Below are 7251 nucleotides of genomic sequence, written 5' to 3'. Positions count from 1 at the left end.
TGACAATTCTGTTGGCAGGAAATGTTTTTAGGACGACGCAGTTGATCTCCTTTGGATAATTGAGTCATCATTACAGTCATTCACACAGTGTTTAGTTGCCTTGTTATGTACAATTTCTTACAAACTTGTACTACATGATCAATAGTGATGAAACACTGCATTGCCATTGCTTTTTCAAGGCACCTCTATACTGTACTTAATACCAGTAGCCTCTAGTTTATCTAAGTAAGTAGGTGTGACAGATTGATTGTTAGGGAGTTTCCCATGTGACATCACTAAAGCCACTTGCTACAGTACACATGCATCATGTCAGCCAATGTGACAGAATGTCTACTAGTAGTAGTATGTTCCCAGACCTTGGCATGAAATTGCAATTCAAGTGTGTAATCACAGGCCTGGGATGCCCTGTCTGCTTAGTCTCTCCTTGTTTAGAAGATTGTGTGCACTTTTGTACCTCACAAAGCAATGAAACAACCCTAATAGGCTAGCTGTCTGGGAAAGCACACATACCTTGGGCTCCAAGCAGATCCTATAGTAGCATAAGATAGTATCTAAAGCTGGCTGTGTGAGGAGTTTTGCTACCGGCGCAAATGGACACCTTTTGGATGACTACACTCCTTGGCCAGTTTGGTACTATCTTTTGCCATTGTAGTGTCTGCTTCGAGATTAGATGAGTATAACATCTGTTGGTTGAAGGTCCCTTTCATGATCCTTCTTGTTTCCCCTAGGAGCTCCCCTATAGTTTCTGATGCCTGGGGCCACTTGCAGCCATGTACATGACTGTATACATTGCATTGTGTAATGTCACCAGTGAACACACTGTGTGCTAGCCTGGTATCCAGCTGTAATAAAGCTCCCAGGCTATATTACGGCTGGATACCAGGCTATCAGTGTGCACCCTTCTGGGAGAGAAAGAAATTATCGAATGCCTATCTGGACCTCTGCTAAGATGATCAATAACCACATCCTTGGATGTGCATAGAACTCTTAACTTGCAAACCAGCTAAAACGTAAATCTCTTTTTTACCACTGCAATTTCATTTCTAGACTTGGGCTAAGAACAAACTTTATCAATGGTCTTATATATATATATATATATATATATAAGACCATTGATAAAGTTTGTATGTATATATATATATATATAAAGTATGTATATATGGCGCTCAGCCGGAGACAAAACTGCTGATTGACAGGCATAGTAATTGCTAATCTCCTCAACCCTGCCAGACCAGTGAGTCCCCTCTGGCTTCCCCTTTGGGAAAGTGGAAATATAACTCTGTCTGGGGCCTTGATAGCATCCTGCCAGTAAGACAAGTACCACTGTGTGTGTGTGTGTGTGTGTGTGTGTGTGTGTGTGTGTGTGTAAGAATGGGCTTGCCAGGAAAAGAAATTTGTTTCTTTATTGAATATCTATCTTCTATAACAGAATCTGTACAACAAGAAGGTCGAGCATAAATCATTGCAAAGCCAAACTGACCAAGGAGGTTATAATTGCATCCTCGTTCTTTCATACTAGTATGTCATACTGACATTATACCATCTTGATAATCACATAGCCTTTCTGACACCGTGGGTTGTTATCCACTGTGTCCGGGACAGAGCCCAATCCTCTCCTCCCACTAATCTCCAAGCAGATCCTACAATGGCATAAAATAGTACCAAACTGGCCAAGGAGTATAGTAAGCCAAGAGGTGTCCATTTGCCATGTAGAATCTGCCCCAGTCGGCTAGAACAAAGGCTATTAACATCCAATTGTTTCCCAATCAAACTGTACTTGCAGTGTAGGTGCTAATTGTCCTCCTTCCTGTTTGGTGCTAACTTCCAACTGGGACATGTGTTAGTCACTGGCAACAGGTAGGGGCAGCAACACCATTGTTGAATAGAAATGCTCCTCCCTGTTTCAGTGGAGGCAGATCCCCGGTAGCCGAACACACTCCTAGGCCGGCTTCACTCTCTGCCAGCTTTTGATACCATCTTATGCTACCGTAGGATCTGCTTGGAGATTATCCTCCCACCACCTATTACCTCCCCAACCCCCATTTGTACAATTGGATGGAGTATTCATTAAGGGAAGCCCTGTAAACAGCTCAAATTGTCAAGGGATTTGAACCCAGGACCTCTATTTTCTAGGTCAATATACTCATAAACTTTGATAAAGCAATGTAGGAGTCCAGACAAAATTTGTCAGTAGGTAGCTTACTCTGTATAAGCAAGGCATGATTGTCCCACAGGGGCATATATGAACAAACAGAATACTAACACAAGTAATTGCTTAGCTTACATATTTCAAACCAGTCATTATCATGTACTGGTAATGCCATATTACCTGAATAACAAGAAAATCTTACCGGTATAAAATCTACTTGGGGAATATACTCCTTAAGTAAAACTTATGTTTTGTAACAAAGATAAAGGAAAAGTTTCCTCTGGTAACTTTTATTTTAATTTTTTTTTTTTTCAAATTCTGTTTTCTTTAGCCAGGGTAGCCCAACTCAGTGTAACCACACTGCTTTACAGTGGGGCCCTGGATACTTTCAATACTTTCTTTCAACTTGTCCTAGGTGAATGGCAGGGTGGGGTGGGTGAAAGGATTTCCACTGAAAAACAGTGAGAGGCTGGAACATCTGACTCTGTCAGTCATTTCGAAGTCTGTACACAATATGTGCTGGCAGCCCACAAAACCACTGGGGGAAACTTCCAATCCTTGTCTGTTCCAAGGGTCAAGGGGTCAGGTAGTATACTTCCATACAGGGAACATCCCTGTAGAGTCCTATAGATCTGATACAGTTTGTGCAATGTATATGATCCCCTTTTTTAAATGTTGACTCTTTGGAAACATTATCATGTCATTACAAAATTTCAAAGTGTAGAAATGTACATTTTGTATAGTTCATCCCACTTTAAGTTCCATCACATGTGAACAGGACTTGGATTGTTTATCTAGGGAGAACAGATGCCACATGGCTGAACTGTGGTTGACACTGTCTGTCCTCCTCTTGTAGGTGTGTGTTACACTCCAAGCCCTTTGTCACTCTCCAAGCAGATGTAAGGATCTAACTTAGACTAAGTGTTTTACACATGTCATTGCCTTTTAAGCCTCCTTCACATGGTGAATTTTTTTAAATGTGTGAAACTTTACTTAAGGGTGTTGCAAAGACGATGTCCAAAACACTGAGACTGAGTGGGATCCTCACATCTACTTGAAGATGATAATCCATGTGCAGACTATTACTGTGAGGTTGCCCAGGCTAGTTGCAAGAGACGTCCTTTTCCACACCATTTTCTCCCAACTCATGTCAGTCAATTGCCCTCAACAGGATGCAGAAAGATTCAGGAGTACAGTCCCAACTGTCATATAGCCACAAACTAATTTAGTTTCTATGCTATGCCGTTTATCTTTGACACATAGGAGTTTGCAAGTCTGTTGCAATATTACAGTCAACTTGCACTGGGGGAGTGAAAACTGACCTGAAACATATGGGATATTGCTGTGTTGGATTAGTCCATCATTTTATAAGGAAGACTTGTGTGTCTAATATAAGGAAGACTTGTGTGTCTAAATTTTGTACCTGAAATAGGAAATATTTCCCCGCACTATATACATAAAACAGGGGTCCCGTGTTTGAGGAGGTGCCTCGAGCATGTAAAACATCCACATTGCTCAAACAAATTTGGGTACCTACTGGCTGCTAGTAGTAGTAATACACCAGAGTATTATTATCATACCACAGTCTAACCCGGGACCTCAGCTCCCCCCCCTACTTTGCCCCTCGCGGGGTTATATGGGGGTAACCCATGATGATGATGATGATGTATAGGCACATCGTAGTTCAGTTCAGTTGTAGTAAAGAATAGTAAACCAATTGAGTTTTTTTTTAAATTTATAAACAGTGTAAGAATGTGACCACTTTGCATGCTCTAGAACAATGTAATTTGAGCATTTCTTCTCAGGAATGCATTTTTTAAGTTATAATTTCATGGTGGCTGGCCAAGGCTTCCTGGGTCATTCACCTGACCCCAGCATCCCAATGGATAAACCAGGACTCAACCCTCTGTTTTCTTGGAGGAGTGGTGGTGGGAGGAACATCTGTTGTGAAAGCTGGGGCATCACAGACTAGACAGCATAAACATATTTGATATTATTCCTTCAAAAAGAGGATAACTTCCGTTAGGTTATCTGTTCGACCAAGAGATACTTGAAACTGAGTTCAGATTCAAGCAACCTGACAGATCTACATTGTACCAAATACTAAACAGCCAAACAACCAGACAGATCTGCGTCTTATTATCATATTATACCGTTATGCACCAATATTATAAAATCTAAAGCACTGTGTTCTGTGACTCAAATTTTACCAAGACCTTTCCTCACACAAGTGCTCCCAACCTAAAGAATCTAAGAGGGTCTGCATGGGGGGTCCTGGCAACGCTTTACGCTAAATTCAGGACGGTCGACAACGTTTTACGTTAAATTCCGAAGGCCGGCAACGTTTTACGCTAAATTCAGAAAGGCCGGCAAGGTTTACGCTAAATTCTGGAACACTCGACAGGGGCGGGGGCATGCTCCGCTGGGAAGATTTTGAAATTTTGACTCTCTGAAACACTATTTCCTGCATTTTGAGGGGAAATTTTTGCTGGTAGACAAAGCCAAAGTAAATGGCATATCTAATCAAAGATTCCTAGGGGCTCAGTGTAAGCCACCCAACAGATTTTGACCATGTCGAGCGCCGTAGGGGCGAGGCGTCGCAAGAGAAGTCCGGGAAAATGACCCCCTGAAACACGATTTCCTACTTTTTTCTGGCTATTATATAAAGCTAAGTTAAATGAAATTTCTATCAGCAAAAAAGGGTGTTTGCGGTTGACACGTCACATCTCGCAACATCATTTTCAGAATTTCGAGCGCCGAAGGCGTGAGGCGGCGCAAGGGAGGACCATGAAAATTTTGAAATCTTGACCCTCTAAAATGATATTTCCTGCATTTTGATGGGCAAATTTTGTTCGCAGACTAAGCTAACTTCAATGACATTCTATTAGCAAAAAGGTTTTCGAGGGCGAGGCCACCCAAACAATTTTTACCATGTCAATTGACCGAAGGTGAAAAGAGTCGCAAGGAAGGTCCGGCAAAATTTTGAAATCTTGATCCTTCAGTTTGAAACGCAATTTCCTTTGTTTTGAGGGGCTAAAATTTACTGGTAGACTACGCTTCGACTTACGAAATTTGGGAGGCCAGACTACGATTTACGGGTAATTTTTAGGCTTGATTGCGTTTTACGTAAAATTTTTTGACTAGATTACGCTTTACGTGAAATGCACTGGCTACGCTTTACGGTAAAGTTTCCATCCTCACTACGAATTATGTGAAATAAAAAAGCTTCCCTACGAATTACGGGAAATTAAAAGGCCTGCCTACGCCTTACGCAAAAGAGCATGCAGACCCTCATCTAAGGTAGTAAAAATATAGAAACTCATCTATATCAGAAGGAAGTGGCCCAGGTTATTCACCAGTAGCTGCATGTCAAACCTGTCTTCTGTTGTCACCTTGGGACAACAAAAACCTGCCGGACAGTTTGAGGGTTCCATAAGGTTATGTTTCCAGGTATACCTGTCCTTTATTTAATAGGGCCAATGCATATGGGCACATGTTCAGGACATGACACAGTGTCTGCTGTCCTTGGCAGTGAGCGCACTTGGATTTCCCCCATCGAATTTCTTTGGTCATGTGTTGGGAGCCTTCCGCGAATTCAAAAACACTTTAACTTTAGGTAGATGTTGACAAGTTTAGCAAGTTTCCCTATACTTGGAGTCAGATCTACCGTACATTTTTCTAGTTTCATGTCCTCTTCCTTTCGCAGGCGGAATCTTACCTTTTGGCACACTTTTTCTTTTAAATTTGTATACTGGGTATTTGCTTGCCTCATTGCCCATGACTATGGTCAAGGCTGTATACCTGTGGTTTTGCGCCTTAGCATTGCTTGAAGACTCTGCATGGCTACTGGGCATTCTTAACTCTGTAGGTAAATCTGTTCCATCGAGGTGAGGCCTAGGCAATTACCATTACTTAGCACTTAGTTCATCCTATGCCTTGGCAACTGGCTATGGTATAATATTCCAGGGTTAGCTGACTCTCACATTGCCCAATTTGTCTGGTACTAGGTGATGCTGTAGTTTAAATCAGTGAGGTATGTACATAAAATGTGAAGTACTATCAAGATGTATAAAATCATTTAAAAAATGTATATTGAAAAGCACATTTATATTCACCAAGGATTGAGGACGCTTCTATGTTTATGATTATGTAACAGTGAGGTTCAGGTGCCACCAACTGACTTAAACTGGTCCGGTCTTTTTTGCCTAGCAGGAGACTGCACTACTTGCCTATTGCCGTTTCAATTATTCCATATTTTTTCTCTTCCCAACCAAAAAGCTTTGATAATCAAAAAGCTACATGTGGGCGAATGAATCTGTAACTATTGTATTTCAAAACCAGTGGAAGATGAAAATATAATTATTATACATCTTATTTCTAACTGCCTTTCTAACGACCAGGAAAAAAGAGCTATTGAAGAGGCCTGCAAAACCCACAAAAATTTCCAAACGTTTACTGCCGAAACAAACCTATAACCCTGTTAATGTGTCATACACACTGTAACCCACTCATTATAGAAAATGTGGAACACTTTGTCTTCCAGGGGACACTTCGTCTTCCAATGCTCTCAGAAAGGAAGTCAAACCCAAAGTGACACAGCTGGTAGGCACATCATGTAGGGTAGCCTGACTCCCTAGGTCTCCTGGGAGGAGTTCCAAGTGAGCTTGTGTTATGCTAAGGTCACACCTACTTGGTCACACATTTCCAAACCAGGCCCAGTTGGGATGTTTGCGGAAATGAAAGTGTTTATCAAGAAATAAACTCAAGTACTGATGACTATTTTGGACACTCTTTAAAAATAATGTGTTGTCTTTTATAGTATATTATTAACATACATTCGCATAATTCCACCAGGTGCCATTATACCGCCACCTCAAAAAGCGTTGTTATAGAGGCCATCTCAAGATTGTCTTCAACACCTAAATATCTGAATTGTATTACATTTGAGATATTTAACATTCGGTGTTCAAGACAATCTTGGGAAGACCTCTATGCTAACGTTTTTTAAAGTGGCGGTATTATGGCACCTCGTGGAATTATGATAGTTGTCATCATGTTATATATTTTCATTCCCAAAAACTGTCTGACCCGCCCAATTTGGT

This window comes from Branchiostoma floridae, chromosome 13, assembly GCF_000003815.2.
Source record: "Branchiostoma floridae strain S238N-H82 chromosome 13, Bfl_VNyyK, whole genome shotgun sequence".
NCBI classification, from domain to species: Eukaryota; Metazoa; Chordata; class Leptocardii; order Amphioxiformes; family Branchiostomatidae; genus Branchiostoma; species Branchiostoma floridae.
This window is presented reverse-complemented; position numbering follows the sequence as displayed.